Here is a 21,176-nt window from a genome sequence, read left to right as displayed (position 1 = left end):
TGAAAACGTCCTCCTGCCTCATCAGCACGTAGGGTAGTGTTGAAGATCATTGTGCAGTGGGTGTCCAGTCAATTTCCTTATTCTGCAATAAAGCTCATTTCTGAATAATAATAAAATTAATACCCTGCTGGTTTATAATTTGGAATGCAAAGGAGTACTCTGCCTCATTGAAGTCAAATCACTTCAGATTTAGAGGGTCAGAGAACCACGAAGTTTTAGCAGTATTGATAATTTAACATGCTAGACAAATTGTATTGCAGTATTTGGGAAAAAAACCCCCCAAACTAAATCAATACATGAAAGAACCACAAGAGTTGTAGGGGGCAAATGTCTTGTTGGTACAGGGACTCCACTACTGACACTTACAGAAAAATGCACAATAGAAAATTTGAGACTATTTCCTGTCCCATTTTAAAGAAGTGCTGGGGTCTGCATTCCCACACAAGGGTGTGATCAGGTGCCACCTGTGTGCTTGTTAGTGCCTCCTTGTGCCCATTTTTCATGACGTGCTGCAAGAACTATTCATTGTCTCCTGAAAACATGGCTACAGTAATTTTTTGCTTTTAAAACTGTGTTCCTTGCCTCAGAAAATGTTGGGTTTCAACTCATGAAAAGTTCTGGCATTACTTGTTCTTTTAAACGCCAGCCTCGCTTGCTTTTTCAGTTATATATCTTTTTACTTCTGACAGGCTGCTGGCAATCCAGCTAGGATGACACACGGTGTTTGATATCGCATGACTAAAGCACGTGCAGAATTCAGAAACTAGGCTAAATTAGGCTCACAATTTTTAATGAATTTTGAATTATGCAGTTAATCTATTTGTGAGTTTTACAACTCTTTCATTCTGAAAGAAAAAAAAGGAAAGAAATGCAAACAGACAGTCAAAAAATGATATCTAGTTATTGGGCCACATGTGGTAGAATGCTGAGATTTTATTTTCTTCTGGAAATACTACCTCTTATAAAGCCCATCCATCATATGTAATGAGGGCTGTCAGGAATATTTAGCTGAGAAATAGCTACTTGATATGCTAATGGTGCTCCCTTAGTGAATTCCTTTGGTTCTGCTGCCTGACATTAATGGTTTTCATAATCTAATGAATGATGTGTGTAATAGAGGTAAGGCCACAGGGAATGACATTTTGAAACTAAGGGAAGTAGTATATATGTATTTTATAAATATGTGCATTTTTTATATATACACACATATACACACGTATATACACTCAGAGGGAGAACACAAAATGGCTTTTCCAAGCTAGATAAAATAAACACTAGGGAGAAACTACATAGATGGAGCAAATCTTTGATACTGACACTTCAAATTCTAAAATATCTCTATTCCCAGGACTTAATGAAATATCCAGGAATGTAAAAAGCAGGAAGACTTCACTTCCACAACTCTTCCTGACGTTTCAGAAACTGAGACCTTGTCCTACAGCTCTTGCCAAGGACAACAGCTCCTCTCTCCCAGCAGGATGCAGGGGGTGGGAAGAACCAAGAGCCCCCAGTAAACACCTGCACGTGGGAATTCGGTCCCTGCTGCAAGGCTGAGAGTTGGACCCTCAGTCTGGTTGCTGAACTCACTGTGCTGATCAACACCATTTCCTGGTGAAGTCCTAGAGTTGCAACCCCCCTTGTCTCTTATTTCTGGAGGAGATGGGACATGGATGCTCATCCAACATCTGATGTTCCAGAGCTGAAAACTCCCTTGTGGGCTGAAGTTTTGTCAGCTGTTTTTAACCACAGATTTTTGTGGCCATCTCTACCTGAATAAAGAGACAAGAGAAGCAGGTTCTTAGAGTGCTCTGAAAATCTGCTGGGAACCAATTTGCTCTTTAGACAATTCCCTCAGCTGGTGATATTCCAAATGCCTGACAACCTCAGCTTTTGGATGAAATGGAGCTTTTGCCGTCCCTCCATGTCACAGGTGCAGATGTTTGCAGGATTGGTCCTGTGATTTGCTCAACACCCAATACCCATTTTTCTGTGGCTGAACTTCCTGCTGTCTTTGTCTTCAGAGCACCTGACTCCGGTCCTGATCTCACAACCAGCTCTAAATGTCAACAGTCCCAGTGAATTAGGCATTCCACGGTGAATTTCTATGGGGCAGGGATTAAAGCCCTTGATGTAACAGAGATATAAACAAGAAGTGATTTGGGTTCACAGAGGATTGCTACTCCAACTCCAGTGCTGTCCTTGCAAACAAATAACAGCATCAGGCACTGGCGAGAGCGTGATGGGTGTAATATGAATTTCATGGATCTGAAAGTGTGCACCCACAGCAATTGCTTTGCGTGTGGACATGCAATATACACTAGAATCCTGAGGAAGGATGAATCGCTGAATGATAAAGTAGTGGTGTACAGTCTGCCACAAGCATGTTTCTTGTGTTTAATTTCATCTTAGAGGATACTTCTGTCAATTTTTATACTTTCAAAAAGATCAGGAAAATAAAATTAGTGACAAAAAGATAAAATTAATGAAATCCATAGATGACATTAACTTGTGACGAGTTGAAAATATCAGAGACCCAAACCAAATTAAAAAGAGCTTAAATATAGACCAAAAATAACAGGCAAGCCTTAGAAGCCTTAGAGCCATTGAAAATTAAAGCATATCTAGAGGAAATTAACAGAAATTCAGGAGGAGGGAGAGATCTGGGACTACCAGTCCCACAGCACTACCACTGTTCAGGGAGATAACAGATCAGAAATTAGACATGATTTTGCAGCTTAGCAGGGCAAAGTTAGGGAAGCATGCAGAGTCATTATGCCATGGAGCAAAAAAAATAAGGTTCTTTTCTGTGGCTCTTTAGATGTAGGGATATCTTCATTGGAGATAAATGTCTGGGCAAATTAAGTGAAGTTCAAAGATGTGCCATAGAGTCATTATTATAGTTGGAGGGTTTACATGAGATGAAAATTAAAAGACTGAAACATGGTTTATTTGAGAGACAAGAAGAGATGCTACAAAGTAGTAATGCTGAATGTGCATGAACAAAAGAGGAACAGTTCTTTTATAAAGGAATTAGAATAATTGTGATTAAGAAAAAGTTGTTGGGAAAGTCTCCAGTACATTAAGATGTATCAGTTAGGAAGTAATCAATGGAAACCTTAGTTAATGACAATGCAGAAAATTTCAAACTAGGCTTTTCCTCACTGGATATTTTACACTGCTTTTTAGAGCCTTGTTGAGCTAGGCAAAGGCCTGGGTTGGAAAAGGTCCCATTGGTGATTCTATCTTCCCTTCTGCAGGTAAACTGCTTGTTAAATATTTTTCATGGTTTCTTCCCACAGCTCTTTTGAGGGAACTTGTGCAGACGTGCAGCCTGACTGCCTTGCTCAGGTTCTCTGAGGATCCTTCTATCAAAGTGAGGGCACTTTCTATTTTTAGCTGTAGTGAACAAACCTGATTTTGTACAGCAAGGTCCTGCTTGCTTTCAAGTTTTCTGTGAGTTCTCACAACCAACAAAGAGCAGTCCTCATGGCTTACATGACTCACAACCTCCCTTCTCCCTTTACTTTTAGAATTTTTGAGTTGAGAAACATGATCTGCAAAGATTCCAGATCCTAAATTGTATTTGGGTTCCTGTTTCCCCTTTAGGTCAAAGTTAAGAGAGTTAGGAACTTGGATAGCTTGTTCCCAGGCTTATAAATTTTCTAAATAATAGGGAAGGTTTCATAAAATACTGTAATATTATTTAAGTTAATTAGGTGACATATTCCCCATTAAGTCTGTATCTCACACATAAATTATTGTAAAAGTATGTTCCTGTTTAAAAAATGTAATGATCTCTGTAATCTAATATGCTGAAAATATTTAACTATTCCCAGAAAGATCATTAATGATCTTACTTGATTTTTATTTGTCCTTCTACCTGACATATGGCACAGTACAGATGGTTCTGCATCATAGCATCTTTTTTTTTCTAAATTTAAATGAATGCATTAATTTATACATAATTTTTACATACTTTGTCCCAGTTGAATTAATACTCAGGTTTATTATTTAATATATTGTGCAACAGAAGGAAGCTGCAACAAGTGAGATATCTATCCTTTTCTTCTTTCTGACAAAGCCAGGGTCATAGATAATTTCTTAAGGAAAGGTCCTGACATTAATTTTCCCTGGGTGCAAAGACAGCTGCCTATCTTGCTGATCAAAATATTACTGTAGAGTTCTCATGTTCTCCTCCAAATCTTTAATTCTCTTTTATGTAAGTATTAGAGAAAGTGTTTGTCTCTCTCTGATTTGTGTTTGTACCAACTCAACACAATGAGGTAACAGTCCAGACCACTGTCCCTCGCTACTGAGAGAAATATTTGTGTTTAGTTCAACTGTGATGGAAAAAGAATGGCTATCATTTGCCTTAATGTGAAGTTGTAAGTGATAATTTTCTACACTGGACACCTCAAAGCTTTTCCTTCTAATAGTTTCCAGTATTTGCTTGCCAATATTTCCTGGAATTTCAATGGTCAGGTATAATCTAAGCAGAGCGACCCCCCAGTTCCATTATTTATTCTATGATGTTGTTAACTGTTAAAGTCCTTTTTCCCTAAACATGCATAAAACAGACTAACTTATGATGAAATTTAGCTGCAGCTTAAAAAGATACAGCTGGTTCATGCTGTAACATATTTAATGTCTCAAGAGAGAAAAACGTAAGTTGTAGCTTTTGCTTTAAATTCAGATGATTGCATAAAACACACAATTAATCACAGATGGGTTACATGGGAAAACAGCCCCCATTGTCAGATATATTTTACATTTCCAGAGCCAAAATGTCACTTGTAAACAGTTTAAACAGCAAGTCCCATATGCTGAAGTCTTGAAATCATTCCCTAATGGAAGTTAAATGGAAAACTTCATTAGTACCCAGTTAGGCAGAGGTGCATATGAGAGATTCCCACTGGTTGATTTACTGTGGCACCTGCCACGAGTATGGAAATAAAGGAGAGACTTATTTTCAAGTACACGAGTAGAGAAAAGGTAAAGATTAGGGTACTCTGCTATCTAGGGGAATTTATACCATACATGTTTGGAACTGTTGGGGGAAGACTCCCAGGCCCTGGGTTGGAAATCTCATTCATGGAATCTGGATAAAATTTTTTGTTATTTGGTTCACATAATAATTCAAGAAAATCCTTGATATTCTTTATTCTTTCAAGCACACATGGACAAAAAGGAGCTGTTTCTGTAACCTTAAATATGAGAATGCATTCTAAGTTAGGCCCTTCCTAAGGCTACACGGGGTGACCGCCTTCTGTAGAGCAAACACAAATTTTATTAAGAAGTCATTTGAAGTTATTCAGCCTCTCTTTGTGCTTACTTGAGGTTAATTGCACACGTCCGAAAACTTATTCCAGTGTGATCCTCGGAGAGGCAGCCGAGTGATGCTCACCAACAGTAGGTGAACTGCCTGTAAACCCCATTGATCTAAATTACACCCTCAGAGTAAGGGAAGCTGTGGTGTTTAGTTAAAAGGAGTTTTTAACACACTGCTGGCTTTTAACACCACTGCTGAGTGTACTCAGAGTACTGCATTCATCTATTAAATAGGTAGAATACATTTGACTGGGCCAAAATCCCAAAATGACACAAATCAGTGTAGCTACTCAATAGCTCCTCCAGAGGTTTGTTACTTTATATTGGTTATGGATTTGGCTTGACTTCAGGGAACCCACTCGTGTTAATGATTGGCCTGGATGTAGTCCTACTTAAAGCAGTAAAGGAGGGTTCTTTTTCAGTATGTTCATCTCTATCCATGTTTACTTTTCCTTCTGATGTTTATCATATGGACAAATTCATTAAAAGAAAGTGGCCAACATGTATCCAGTCAGTTTTCTACATCACAAGGTGCTAGAAAACTCCAGAAAGGATGCTGCAGTGCCAGCCCTCCCCTCATCCCTCAGCAGCTGAAATGTAAAGCTCCACTGAGGAGTTGAAGAATATGAGCTGTACCTGATTGTAATAAGAATGAGACCAAGTCCAGACATGAACAAATGTTGACACATTTAGTATGAAGAAAATATACTATTACGAAAGAAGTGTCATATATGGTTTCAGAAAGCAAACAAGCAAACAAAACCAACAGCACAGGATATGAATTTGTTATTGCATTCACAGCATTATTGTATGGCTTCCTAAACTAATTTGTTGTTACATGATGAAGAGAGAGGGAAAAAACTTCCTGTCTCCAGCATGTCACCTTTCATTAAAATTGTGTTTGTCTGAGATTTTGTTATTTGCAGTTGCTCATCTGTTAAATTAGAAGTTTTAATTCTTCACAGTTTGTCACCTTTTTAATTCTGGTCTGTTGACACATGCTTCTTGGCAATGCAAAAAGGCTTGAAAATGAAATTTAAAAGAAAATTAGGTGAGAAGAGGATAACAAAGTGAAGCATTGGTGCTTTGCTTTTTCTCACTAAATGTGAAAAGGGTCTGGGAGTCTCAGATGGATGGATAACAGTGGAAGTTACCACCATGTCATTACACATGCTTCTGTGTTTCTGATTTAGGAAAACCCATCATCATGTTTCTGGAAAGCAGACAGTATGGTAGGCTTGGCTTAATTTTGCAGAGGAATAGGTAATTCCTTTAAATCTCTCTTTGTCTAGAGCAATGAAGTGACTCTGAACCACACATGGACAGACACTGTCAGTGCTGTTTACCTCTTGAAGGTACAGGGTGGCCCTGACTACAAGCTGAATGGAACTCTGCCTCAGCTGCTTTTCTGCCTGCTGAGCATTCCCTGGAGAGGGTGTCAGCCAGCTGGGAGGAAAGCCCAGCTGCTTTACAGAGCCTGGTGTTTCCTTACCACCCTTCAGCAGCACCAAGCTTGGGCTGGACTTACAGTTTAATTCAGGAGTGTTCAATAAACCCTTGCTTTCTGTGAAGGAAATAATCTCCTCTCTCTGAAAGTTCAAACACCTGCAGCTGCTGGAGTCAATGCACTCCACTAAAGCGTTTGGTCCAGTGGCAGGTGAAGATTCAAAAGATTCAGATTTCACTTTGTCCCTGGAGTACAGCAGTACTTGAGACATTCAAACCTGGTAAAGGGAGAGGGAGATTTTTCAACACCAAACCCCAAAACTGAACATGGGGCTTCCATCCAGCATGTAGCACTCATCAAAGGGCACCATCCTCCTTACTAGGATTCAGGCATAAGCAGCTGTAAAATAAACCTTTCCAAGATTATAGCCAGGCTTCCCCAAACAGAGGAATTGATGAACTCTTGACTGAAATTTTGGGTGGCTGTTTCTGTTTTCACCTCCAGAGGGAATCAATGCAAACCCCTCCCTTCAAAATACTATGTACCGTCTGAAAATCACACCAGACCAGAAGAGCCCTCCATCACCTTTTCCCTTGACATGTACCATCTGGCTGCTTTGTAGCATCTCATATTCTCTGAACTTCTGCAGCCTTGCTAGCAAAATTCAGCAGAACACTAATTCCTGATAAGGCGGACTCATTTCTGAAAGTCAGTCTAAAGCTGCTTCCTTGCATCTTTCCATTAAGGCCAGAGAAAGAAAAATAATCCAGATCAGAACTGGGTTTCAGCTGGCTAGATAACCACATGCATATATGAAAATAGTGAAATAATTACTGAAAATGCAACTTTTGGACATAATCAAAAGTCTGGTCTCACTGTAGAAACAGCACTGTGTGTACAAGGCAAGAATGTGGAACCGTTCCTAAGCACCCTGAATACATAAAGGGAAAGAAGAGGGGGAATAAAGACAAAGAACTTTTTTTAAAGAAAGAGTTTTTGTAATAAGTTGAATCATACAGCAAGGAAATGTATAAATGCAAGCTTAGGGACCTATAGCCCTATATACTCCTATAGCACCTCATCCTTTACCCATGGTGCAGCTCTACAGAATGGGAAATACAGTTTCTCCAAAGGTGAGAATAATGAGAGCAAAACAGAGAGATAAAGACCCTCGTTAAACTCAGGAAAGTGACCAATTTTAACAGGTGATGTTTTTTCTCCCCAGAGGACAACTTGATCTGCTGAAATTTCCACTGGGGTTCTTGAACCAATTCAACTAAACTGACCAACTTTTGATGACAAAAACTCTGTATGTGGCTCACATCTGTCCAGAACTCTCACAGGTTCTACCAGAGTTTTCCTTGAAGGAGAAACTGAGACACTCCAGAATGAACTTAATGAAAAAAAAACCCTGTGAGTAGAGTACAGCATCATGGACTAGAGTATTTTGTCTTTTGAAGTATTTATGTCCATTTTTTCCTCTCAGATTTGAATGGCTGGATTTGATATGGCATTGAATTGAGTAAGCCTCAGGAGGGAGTGTACAAAAGGGATTTTCCTACACAAAATTTATATATAAATATGCCCAGTTCTAAGATGAAATTAATTGTAACACTACTTCTGATCTAGTTGCTGTTATACTTCTTCTGTCCTAAAAAGGGATCAGTTTACATCCCCAAATTCCATGCTTCTGACAAACACAGACAGGGTAATGCTCAGCATCTGCATTGCCAGTTACGCACTTACACCTGCACGCAAAATGCCCAGGAGGTTTTCTAAATTCATAAAATAGATGACATTGAACAGCAGGATATTTTCTATTCACATTAAAATAAAATTATAGCAACAAGTACTTTTCTCTCTACAAATTTAAGGTTAGAAAACACAGAAAAATGTAAATCTTGGGCTGGATTTATTTTTCTAGATGCATTTTTCTAGATTAACTGCTAATTATTTCTTTTTACTATGCTTTAAAAGGGGATTTGCAGTAGTTTGAAGGAAGCAATGTAGTGCTGAAAATGTGTAAATAAAATAAGGACATTACTGGTTTTGAAATACGTAACAAGTTTGCTGTACAAACAAGGCTCAAATATCAGTCAGCATCTTGTAATCAAGGGAAAGTGGTACTTGCATTTCCATATGGTGTCCTGAATCCCTTCTTCAGTCTCATATTAAACAAATAAAGTGGCAGTACATGCTTTGGTGATAAGTTTCATCATCTTGATGTTTTCCTTAGCATTTGAGTGAAATCAGAGTTTTGATATGTGTAGGTTCTTAAGTAGGAAGAATATACAAAATATTTGAATTTTAATTTGACTCTGGTTATGCCACAATACAGACGAGATTAAGAAAGAAGCTTCTCCAATGATTATTCATTTACTTATTCTGATTAAAAATAATAAATTATGCTTATCTAGGACCTTAGGCACTGTAACACATCATTAATATTACAATAAAATCTCAGCAGTATTAAACTAATCACTCAGCTCGACACACTCCTACACAGATTCCTTCTGAGTCTTTCCTTGTGGGGAAAAAAACCCCACAACACTGCCCCAAAAATTATCTAACTCAAACAAATTTTTGAACTCAAACAAATTTGAGGTAAGTCAATGTGTGTGAAGGAAAATTCTAGAAACCAGAACTTTTATAAAAATGACTTGGTACAGATTCCCCTGTTCTTTATGGTGAGGAATAAGCTCTTTATGGGTTCTGGGATCCCAGCTGTTCACTGTTTAATACTTGCAGGTGACATGGCTTTTTTTCAGGACAGTTTGCTGAGCTGGCTGGTCCAATGACGCAATTTGCCATGGCTGTGATTGATCACTTTTGAATGTCAGCTGCAGGAGTTCATGTGCAGTGTTCTTTTTTATGTTCCAGTGAACCAGAGTAAAGGTGGTAACAACACCCCATACTACAGGTGGTCACATGCATCCTAAAACTTAGTATGTAGTTCGAACAAATATATTACTTGGATTTCGTTACATAATCCAGTCAAAAGGGAAGAATCAGTCATTTAGGGGATGTTAAACAAATTATTAGGAATGTAAATGTCACTTTTTGATTTTCTGAAAAGGTAGGGAAATGCAGCCAAATCAACAGAATTTCATACAGAAATAAGTCAAATCCTTGAAAGACTTGAAATCCTTGAAAGAAATAAGTGAAAGAACACTTGAATTTACTTTAGCAACTTAAACATACAGGAACTTTTCCTTTTTATTAACAAAGATGTCCAGTGTGGAAGCTTAGTCTGTATTTTGTTCATTGTTTTAACTAATCAGCTCTATTGGGGGAGGCACAGATAGCCTCACATCTCTTGATGCCTCATAAATACCTTCTTGAATGGCATTTATTGTTTTCATATGAAATACCATATGAAATTCAGCTAAATTAATTTAGCTGAAATTCCATCAGTAATTGCTGTATCAGAGAACATTACACCATAAGGATATGCAAAAAATATAATTATTTTCTTAATTTGATACCTTAATGAAGACTCTGCTAAAATAAGGATAGCATTTGTGTACTGCTTTGCACAATCAAACCACTCTAATTATGACAGAACTTGTTGCATGTGTTGAATTTCACATTAAAATTTTCTTCCACACTTACATCCATTTTTCAGTTAATTATCTGAATCTGAGATTACAAAATGAGGAAACCTGGAAAAGCTATGACAGAACCATGATTAAATTTCAGTTGTGTTTCTGTAAGCTTTCCATCAGACTGCAGTGCCCTGTGGGAACAATTTAAAGAGCTGCAGACATGAAGAAGATTGGGCAGAATGTTGGCTGCAGACAAGGATGTTATAGAATCAGACAAGGATGTTATAGAATACCGGAATATTCTGAATTGGAAGGGACCCACAAAGATCATGGAGTCCAACTCTTAAGTGAAGGGCCCATTCCAGGATCAAACCCACAGACCTGGCATTATGAACATATTCATTATCACTTCAAGTCCCACAGAATCTCCTGTCTTTTCTGAATATCTTTTTGGACTTCTTTCACATCATGAGAGCAGAAGGGTAAGTTTTTAGTATCAGCCATATGAAACAGGAGAGGCCAAAATCCAGAAGGAAACCAAGTTTTCCTTTTGAGTTTGCCTGGCCTCATCCTTCCCCTTTTGACCCACACAAAGAGGAAACAGAACAAGGGAACCACAGGGTGGTGCTGACAGTTCATTCCTGATATTTGCAGTATTTGATTCCTTTGGCGCCTGTCTTCCCAGCATTGGCTAAGTCAAAGCTATTCTGTTAATCATAACATCACTAATTTCCTTTCCTGCTGATAGCTGCATGGTGGTTCTGCTGCTGTCACTCCACAGTAATGAAATGTCATTGCAGGTGGTACAAAACGTGGCAAAGTTAAACAGTTGGGAACAAACAGCCTTCTCAGCTACAGCAGTTCAATGGCATGGATTAATTTGGGGGGAGATTCCTTCATATTCTCGGGAAGGTTCACCTCTGCTCTTGTGCAAAGGGTGTTGCATAAACGGTCTGTGAATTCTCACTGCTTGGGCTTTCTGTGGAAAGTGCAACAGATTTAGTTCCATGCTTGGCCTATCCTTTCTCACTAACAGGATCTTTTCTAGCCACTGAAACCCTCTGCAAAGGAAGGCAGAGCAACCCGGTCTGCTGAGGCAGCCTGGGCCAGCTGCATGCTGAGAATGGGTGAGAGAACACACACTTTGCACCCCATCTCTTCCCTAGCCCATGCAAGTGAAGGGAAAACAGGAGGAACTGTAGCCTAAGTCACAGTTACTTCCCAAATTATCTCATTGTGTGCCACAGCCCATATCTGTGTTGAGTCCAACAGCTCCTTTCAGTGATTGGAGGGTAATTTCACTTAACAGATGAATTCAAGGCAACCACAATATGCTCCTGGAAAACTGGAGCCCAGAAAGCAAGAAAGACAGAACAAAAAAAAAAAAAAGGGAGAAAAAGGGAACCCCCCCCAGTGTGTCTTGAAATTGAAACCCAACAATTATAACCCTAATGTTAATTCTCTCATCTCAAGCAATTTCCCAAGATATTTAATTTCTACAGCAGTCACACATATGGCAAGGAACGTTTTAGGGCAGAAATTCACTACATTCCTGTGTTAATCACCACATCCCAGAATTATTTGAGTGAATTTAAAGTGCTTGCTCATCATGGCAGCTGTAGGAATAATATTCCAGGGGACCCTATTTCCTCAAAAGTATTTCTCAGCAGCTTCTGAGCAGAGACAAGGCACTTCTAATGGTGCTGCAGAATCCTCCTGGGCAGTTTTACAGAGCCATTGCACTCAATCTGTGCACAGAAAAATATCGCTCTCTTGTAAAGCAAATAAAACCAGGAAAAAGCTTATAGTGAGACAATATATCTTTTCCCTCCAATCTTCTATGCAGATCAATACAAACAGTTCAAGTTGATTGAATGTAATTCTTTGCCCAGATCAGATCAAAACCATAAAAACTAATGCACTAAGGTAGTCACCCAGTCTTGCTTTAAACATAAAACTTTTTTTCCCATGTAATGCATTAATTAATCAGGCAATCTGGCTGGTATATAGGAACCATCATTTACATTCCCGTTTGCAAAATGTGTGAGAACTCGTTACATAAATTCATATGTGATAACTTTTTTGAAGTTTCATTTGGATGGCAGTAGAGTTGATAGTTCACTTTCTATATACTTAGGTCAAAAATTATAGCCTCTCAAGAAATTCATTCTGCACAGTAGCTGAGTCTATGTTATTGTAGAAGCATTACTTCATGTCGCACATAATCCAGTAAATACAGAACCTTGTCTTTAAAATACTGGTGAAAAAAGTGAAACAAAAATTGACAGAGGCCTACTTGAAAAGCATCCTACTTCCTCAGAACAGGTTCCATTAAAAATCTTAGTTAAAAGCCTGTGTTAAAAGCTTTTAGGAACAAAAGTGCCTTGTGTGGCCCCCTGAAGCCTGATGAAGCACCCACCAGAGTGATTTGTAGCTCAGGGAGGCACAAGCACCACAGAGGATGTTAATTGCCAGCATGGCAAAATCTCTGTCTCCTTTATTCCCCCTATGGTTAACATTTTTATGGGCAATGAACCACAGGAAATAACTGCTACTGATTATAATGAAAATGCTGAAACCCCTTAAATTATGGCATCAGGCAGGAGCAGCACTGATGTAATTACTATGTTAATGATCAAGTAATATTTAAGTACTCCTGTGTGATTTCCTAGTATTTTTTAGTACTCATCTCTGATGTCCTGTGGAGGGTTGAGGAGCTGTTGCCATTCCCTGCTGGGCTCCCATGCAGAGACTGATGGCCGTGCTAGGCTTGCTCAGGGCTCTCAGCAGGGACCAGGGCTCCTTCTGCTGCTCTGCTCCTCGGCTGGAGGAGTTGCCCATAATCACCTCTAAGAGCTCCTTCCATCCTGCTGTGGGGGTCCAAAGAGACACCAGCACTGTGATTAGGTTAGGACTTTTACAGGAGACTGAAAGTGTCTCACCATTCCCTCCTCTGAGTCCTTTTGTTTGGAAGGCAGAACCAGGAGACAAAAGGCGAGGAGTCAGAAAGGCCGCTTTGGCAAAGGAAGTGTGGCATACACACCCCCTAATTCTGAATTTTCACCATGCTATGGGCTATGTTTGGCCCATCTCTTGCAAACTAGCATCTGGTAATTTCTGAAGCACAGCGCTTGTGTATCTTGATACTTTTGGGAGGAAGAAAATAGAAAGCAACTGTGGTTCTAGTCTGACAGCTGGCTCCCAAGCACGCCTGCCATGGAGCTGCCTTAACACCAACTGCTCTTCCCCTGACAACCTTGAGCAGAAGGCTAATAATTTTTTACTGGGAAAGCAAGTGTTATAATGATATTACTAAAAACTTTTGTTTGGTTTTTTTTCCTCTCCTTGTTTTTTATTCAAAGAAGCCTTCTCCAGGCCTAGTGATACAGCTATAGGTTTGGAAATCCTATCAATTAGATCACAAGGAAGTTTACTTTTAAATTGATATGATAGTCTTAGAATCCAGAATGTCTCAGAATGTCTCTGCTAAAGCCACCAAGGTGTTTGGACCACAGTGAATTTTAGAGCCTCCTGCACTGGTCACCACTTTCGTATTAGCTCTCCTGCACAGAAAAGGATCTGTATTTCTATTCTGCTATTTGACTGGAAAAACTGACCTGGAAATTTTCACATGTGATATTTAATTCTTTGTGTCTTTGTATTGTGACTATTCTGCTTGGGGAAACTAAGTCCAAAACGTCATGTGTGTGTAGCTGAGCATTGTACCTGTCACTTGAGGTGGGTGGGGCTTGCTCCAGAGCTGGTGACCCAGGTAAAGTAAAAGAAGAGTTCTGTGATACATCATGGCTTTTCTCTTTAGAAGGAGCAACCCACAGCCCTACTAAAAAACTCCAATACTTGTCAGAGCCTGATGCCTTGATTCTGGTGGAGCAATACAAACACAGGACAAAAGGCAATCCTGCTACAGTTGGGAAAAACAAATGGATGCAAAAACGGAGGACTGAGCAAAATGAATCAAGGAGACAACAATCTCAGAGCTTCTGTGGTTTAGTCATTACTTACACAAAGGTGACAGCATGACAAGAGATCTGAAAGGACAAGCCAATGGCCTGTCCCCAGACTGAGCAGTCCAGGGAGGTTTATGGATAATTAACTCCAACTGAAAATACTGCGGCCACCCTGCAGCTTTGCTGCACTCCTTCCTTGCACACAGCTTTCCTGGCTGTATTTAGAGCAACCAAGCTATGTCCTGACCTTGGAGGCACACAGGTACACAACCCAAGCCCTGAACAAGGAGGACAGAGATCTCCCCAGGAGGAATAAGGAGTAGAAAGCAGAAAAGAAAAAAAGTGACTGGATTACTGTGGAAGGAAGGATGGAAGGAACGAACCATTTGACCATTTGAGTGTGGAGGAGTTGGAGAGTGGGTCTGCAGGAAGGGGCATCAGCAGGAAAATTCCTCTTTCTCAAGGTATAAAAGGTGCCAAACTCAGGACCCCCTCCCACCACACCAGCTCCAGCACAGGAGAAGCCCTGCACAAGCCACAGCCATGGCAGGACCGTGGAGCTTTTCACTGTACTTCAATAGTTCAGCAAGGACAGTGATTATGTGTCTAAGCCATAGGGCAAAGAATTTTTTTCAGAGGCAGTGAACTGTCAGACTCCTTCTCTCCCTGCTGAGGTTCAGCAGATGAACACCTCTATCACATCACCCTTTCTTTGCAGGATAAAGTTGTTGGAAAAGTACCTGGCTCTTCTCATCCATATGCCTGTTTGGGGCTCTGCCTCTTTTTATCTAAATATCTTACACGTCTTTGACCAACCAGAATTTCAGTAGACTTTTGACATGCTGCACTACTCACCAAAGATACCTTCTGTGTTCTTTTCATACTTGTCACGTGTACAGAGCCTGGCGGGGATTCCCGAGTGCTGCTTATCTGTCCTCCATAAACTGCTGGCAACACGTGATGGAGGAACAGGTATCCCTACGAAAGAAAACAGGTGAATAAACCACAAGTAAACACTCAAGAAAATTTTGATCTTTTCTTGTAGGAAAGTATGTGTAGTTTGAGGACAAGTATTTGAAGATGCTAAATGGCAAGCAGAATTAGTTTTTCTGCAGATAAATGTCTTTATTTAATTACAGAGAACTGACTGGCAGATTTCTTTTAGTGTTAATAGATGCTTTCCCCATAAATGCCAATTCAGCAAAGAGATTCTTAGCTTGTAAATGTGCATCACTAATTTTGATTTTCAGCCAGTATCTCAGCATAGACATACACATTCTGCACACACAGAAATTCTAGCATCTTGTTCTGTTTTACAGAAAACCATTCCATCCTGTACATTAAGCAGATTATGTAAGAAATTAGTAAGTATTGAAAGGAAACCTATTGCAACTAATAATCTGAAACCAGAATTTTGGTTTTTAACAACACTTCAGGAGGTCCATAAGCATATTTCAAATGATATTTTAATAACAGATGCTTAAATACTTTAAAAACAGCACTGTAATTAGATGTGTCTCTTTGAAACTTTCAGTTAAATAATTGCACACTAATGTAAAGAAAAACAGCTTTTCACTAAATAATTTTGCTTTCATCAGCTGAGATTAATACACTTAATGAGCAGTTGTTATTAAACTAAACATTCAATAATGAATCATTACAGCTATATTAAATTCTTACGGCCAAGTGCTGCAGCTTGTACTCCTGGAAGTGGGCAACATTCCCACTGTCAGAATGGGAGCTTTAACTGTATGTGAATTGTAGAACTTGTCTCAAAACTAGCTCGAAAAACTAATAAGGAAAAATTACACTGTGCTGAAGCTGAGTTTGAAACAGACATTTCAGTTCTTACCTACTGCTTCTGCCTTAAGCCATATACTTGCATTACATCTGCATGTATTTCTTGCACCGTTCATCATTGTCTAACAGCTGAAAAGGAGGTGCCTAGTTCTAACTTAATGAAATTCCGATTTAACATCACTACTCTAAAAGTCAACATAGGAACTAAGATATCTCTGGAGATCTTGCTCAGTTTTTGTTTCCTAAATATGATCTAGGTTTTGAGTAAGAATATCATTCAGATCTAATACCAGATTTTAAAATCACTTTTGAATCAATAAAAATTCTGCTAAAACCAACAAAATTATGAATTAAGTTGATTTAAAAGAGAGACTTTTGTCATTTTAGAGACCACAGGGTACATTCTAAAGTATATATTTTCCTTCATTTTAAAGAAGAAAAAATTAGCATCTTGCCTTTTTTTGTGAACTAAAAATCTTCAAAATTGATGTGATCAGATGAAATACCTGAATTTCTAACAGGAAGTTAAAGAGTCTTATAGATAAATATTTTTGTTCAAAGTTCTGTGAACATTAACAAATATTTTTTCACCCTGTTGAAAATGCATTGGTTTTCAGTAATGATAAACTTTTTAAATATGAAGAGGTGTCCAAACCAGCTGGAAACTCTTCCACTGAAGTTTAACTATGGGATTTTAAAAGACCTAGGAAAGTTATAATTATAGGACAAATATATAGCAGTACTTGGTGGGGCATTCCAGTCTGCAAAGATCTGAATGAAAGGACTTCACTGGCCAGATGTGATATCTTTTTACTTAATGATTCATGTTGCATTTTTTTCAATGAAATTTGGGTATTAACTGCAAAATATTTTTACTAGATCAGTATTTGATATAGGAGTTTTAGGTTTTGTTCTTGTGTATAATTTCTGAGCCATCAAGACATCTTCTCCATCACTTGTTAGCAAGAATTAACTTTGCAGCTTTAAAGCACAAATATTGTACTTTCTGCTAAAGTGACAAGAATAAGCACAGATATATTATCCTTGTGAGACATGAAGCTAAAAATTTGAATTTGAAAACAGTATTATGTTCCTTTCAAAGTTTAATACTTGTAGTTAAGAACAATTTAGTATAGCAATAGTCCTTGAAATGTTCAAATGCTTTTGAGACTTGATCCCTGAATTACCACTATAAAAAAGGAATTACTCCTTTTTTTTCTTCAAATAATGTTGTTTGGGAGTTCAGGCTGCACAATGCACAAATGCCTCAGTGTGGATCCCAAGTGGAGTTTGTGCTTGTTATTTAAATGACTTGGTTTTGAGCTTGTTAAGTAGAGTGGCATTTGAGATCTCTCATCCTAGAGCTCTACAAGGTGAGTGACTTGCACAAGGACTCCATGGCACTCCTTTTCAATTTACCTTCAAACTCCCTCAAGCCTTAAAAAAAAATCAGTTTCACTATAACAGGAGTTTAGCCTTTAACATGCAAAGCTCACAAGCCCTTAGTCTTCAAAACACCAATTTAACAGGAACAAAAAGAAAACCCACAACACAAACTTGTTTTGTTAAGTCTGCAGGTGAATTGCATAGTTAGTGGAAATTCTAGATTCTCCCCAAGTCTGACATTGGGAGTTTGTATCCAAAAGAAGGAAAGGTTGGAGGTTTTTTTAGCATCAGTGAATATACTGATATACAACTTGAGTCTTACTCAATACCATATAGGTCTAAAGTACTTTCAATGAATGACTAATTAAAATGACTGAAATGTAATTAATGGAGTACACCATTGATTCACCAAGGGCAGTAGTGGCAAAACATGCCACTCACTGCCTTCCTTTGGGCAGGAGAACTGGTCTGTGGGTTTAGGGGAAATGACAGACCTAATTTCTCTATGTCCTACTAATGAAACTGATCCATCTCATGAGATTTAAGCTGAAGAACATCACAAGGAGAGTAAGGAAGGTAAGATTCTGGCTAATAGGAAGCTAACAATAAGTTGTAAACACTGGGAATAATGAGGCTGCACTCTTTAGTGAAAAGGTTGACCTGGCATTAGACATCAGTCAATATTTTTGTCAATTATGTGACAGAAAATGAGAACGTGCTATTGAAATTGCTTGTGATGTGAAGCTGGAAATCTTCATAGGTATGGGAATCAAAAATTTAGAGGATAAGGAATGCACTTGGGAGATCCTGTATTATGAGAAGCTTTTTCATCCACCCTAGAGAAAGTGTAGCAAAATTATCGTCTCATTCAGCACTGCTCTGTTTGGTGTTGTATTTGCATTGCAAAAAGCTTCCAGAATCATAAACACCTACAAGGGCTTTGGCTCTAGTATTTTGAACCACAAGGTTATTTTAAAAGGTGGTGATTGTGATGATCTCTGTGAATCTATAAGCACATGCTGCCACTGTAAGAATCAGCACACCCTTGCTGGGAAGCAGGTACATACAGCACTAGCAGACCAAGAACAGAGAGCCAGCCCTCTGCTCTCATTTTTAGGATACAGGCCTAATTACTTTCGGGTCCAGCTCATTGCATTCCTGTAGAAAATCTGAAAAGTCTTGCATTTCTCTCATAGCTGCACCAACAGGCAAAATAATACAGGCTGTGCGGTAATGAATTTATAGAAATAATCATATTTTGTAATTATACCATCACATGAGAAAATCATTACAGGCTGTGTAACTAACCTGATAGAGATCAGCCATCCTGCTCTGTCACCTGCAGCTGTGAGCACTTGGGCTGAATGTGATCCACGCCAAGTCAGAGACAAACGCCAGCAGAAATATTAGAGTGGAAGTGCAAGCTCACCCTCAAGAATTATAATGTTTTGGTGTGTTGTCAGAGCCCGAGCTTAAGGCCAGAGTTCATTAAAGTATTGTCAGACTGCTGCAAGAAAAGAACAGAAAAGCACAGCTACATGGACTTTCCCACTCAAACCCACGCTTTGAATGTTTTCTGCATTGTTTCTGACAAGCTTTAAGTTACAATATCAGTCATGTCTAATATGTTGAAAGGTCGGTAAGGGAACTAATAAAAGCTTGCTATTGATCAGGCATATGCCTTGCTATAAGAATCTGCAATAATTTGACTAGCAATGATGGTTTCTAAGAGAATTGCCACATGCATAATGCCAGCGATTTCTAGTATTTTCTGCTCCCTCTGGGAGGATGGACATATATGACTGGAATTTGCTGTATAATGATGCACAAGAAAGGCAGTTCATAGTCCCAAATCAATTCTTATCTGTCTTTTTAGGATCAAGACTACGTGTGATTAAACTTCAGAGTAGATACAAGTGCATACCACCCCCACTCTAAAGAAATATTTAAAAATCTCTTTAATAATATCTGTTCACGGTTTTATTATTTGCCCTTTATATTTATTTTTCCCTCTTTATGTTTAATGCTGCAACAGCCCTCGTGTTAGAGAGTAGAAATGAGCCAAGACACAGACTTTTTGTTTATCACAGCATGAAAAGGGCCCTGGTTTGTTCCCCTTTACAGCTCAGCCATCCTGACTCCAACCATTCCCTGACTCTGCCTGCAGCAAGCTCCTACTGGAGCTTTCCCTTGCAGCCTCTGACTGCAGGGATCAGTTTGCAGACTCTGACTACAGGCTTTTACCCAGCTAGACTGTGACTGCAGGTTCCAACAACAGACTGACTGCACACCCAGACTGACCTCACAGCAGTGATTCTCTCCTCAAGATTCTTCTTCTTCATCCTCCTCTGGTTCCCTCTTCCTCAAGGGTCCTCCTCCTTCATGATTCCCCCTCACCAGCTAACCCACTTCCTTTTATCACACTTATGTTTATTGGATACAGCTGTGACTCAAGGGTGAGGTCAGCTGTATTCCCTTCTCCTACAGTGTAACATATGTGTTATTAAGTGAATGAAATTTAAGAGTAGCTCCTGAAAGAGAAATGGGCATACCTTACTTTACTGAGCAGCTGGGTTCAGCTATACCGAATTACAGAGTAATGTCTATTCTTACAGTGGGATAGATCTGAAGTAAACTGGCTCAAATTTGTAATGTTAATATCTTTTTGCAGTGGGATAACAAAGCAGGACTTGGATTCAATAATATGTCATAGCAAACTAAATGGGGAGGGCAACGTGCACATGGTCATCAGTGCACTAGTGACAGGTACTTGAAGTAAATGCAGCTCACAGCTACCACTCATTCCCACAGAATCCTCCATCCCACATTGTATGTTCTGTTTCTCTCATAAGAGTCTTCTCCTGAACAGATTTAGCTTTCCATGTGGTCCTGTAAGCTGGCAAGTGGTGAAGAAATAAAACAAAAATAGACGAGTTGTGAACTTTACTATTGGATTGACTGGGCTTGCTGATAAAAAAGCCTGTGTCTAAAATGAAGCCATTATAGTAAATTAATGATCCAGCTACCATAGAGCAGCAGCGATGTATTTTAGTTACAGTATTTTTGGTTGGCTGAATAATAAAATAACTTATTTACTTGTATATACTTAAATAGAAGCAAAACCATCCTAAGTGACTTACATAATGATCCTTCTTAAGAAATGATGAGATATTCACTTCTGAATCTATTCATGAAGAAAAATTAATACAACTATAACAAGAATGGGTGCATTTACCAGCCAGATGACAGAGGAAGGTTCTAATAAAATAAGCAATACTCATAATAATGTCAATTTTCTTATTCAGAAATATTCCTGAAATGAATTGTTAGAAGTGTTTTTCCTATTAAGGATGCTTCTGTGGGTGATGCATAGAAAAAATTAGTTAACTTAACCTCCCATTGTGACATTGTTCCAACTGACATCCTAACCTTGACCCATCTGTTCCCTCCTGTATTACATTCACTTCTTTATTGTATATTTTGCTCACCTGTATGGTATTTCCCCATTCCACATGGTATTTTGTAAAGTAGCAATCATGTTTTTACAATTCTGGTAAAATTGGTATGTAGAATTATGCATTGATACATATATTATATATATATGTATTTAAAAAAGGATGTTCAATAAAAAGTTCAACTGAGAAATTCAGATAATTATTTACTAGACAAAACTCTGACCCTCAAATGACAGTTCCTTCAGCA

At 38.8% G+C, this 21,176-nt stretch overlaps 1 long non-coding RNA gene across 1 annotated transcript; it reads right to left on the bottom strand.

Moving 5' to 3' along the window:
* Nucleotides 1-586: 586 nt before the first annotated feature.
* Nucleotides 587-19,916, bottom strand: LOC136292957 (uncharacterized). Its single transcript, XR_010722021.1, has 4 exons — nt 19,776-19,916; nt 18,783-18,981; nt 15,144-15,266; nt 587-1,769 (listed from the first exon to the last, which is right to left on the bottom strand). It is a non-coding gene; the product is annotated as an uncharacterized lncRNA (long non-coding RNA).
* Nucleotides 19,917-21,176: the final 1,260 nt, after the last annotated feature.

The sequence above is a fragment of the Chamaea fasciata genome, unplaced genomic scaffold, assembly GCF_029207755.1.
Source record: "Chamaea fasciata isolate MVZ Bird 193981 ecotype frontalis unplaced genomic scaffold, bChaFas1.0.hap1 SCAF_8, whole genome shotgun sequence".
NCBI classification, from domain to species: Eukaryota; Metazoa; Chordata; class Aves; order Passeriformes; family Sylviidae; genus Chamaea; species Chamaea fasciata.
Note: the sequence above shows the minus strand (reverse complement) of the source record. Positions and strands in the feature narration are given on the sequence as shown.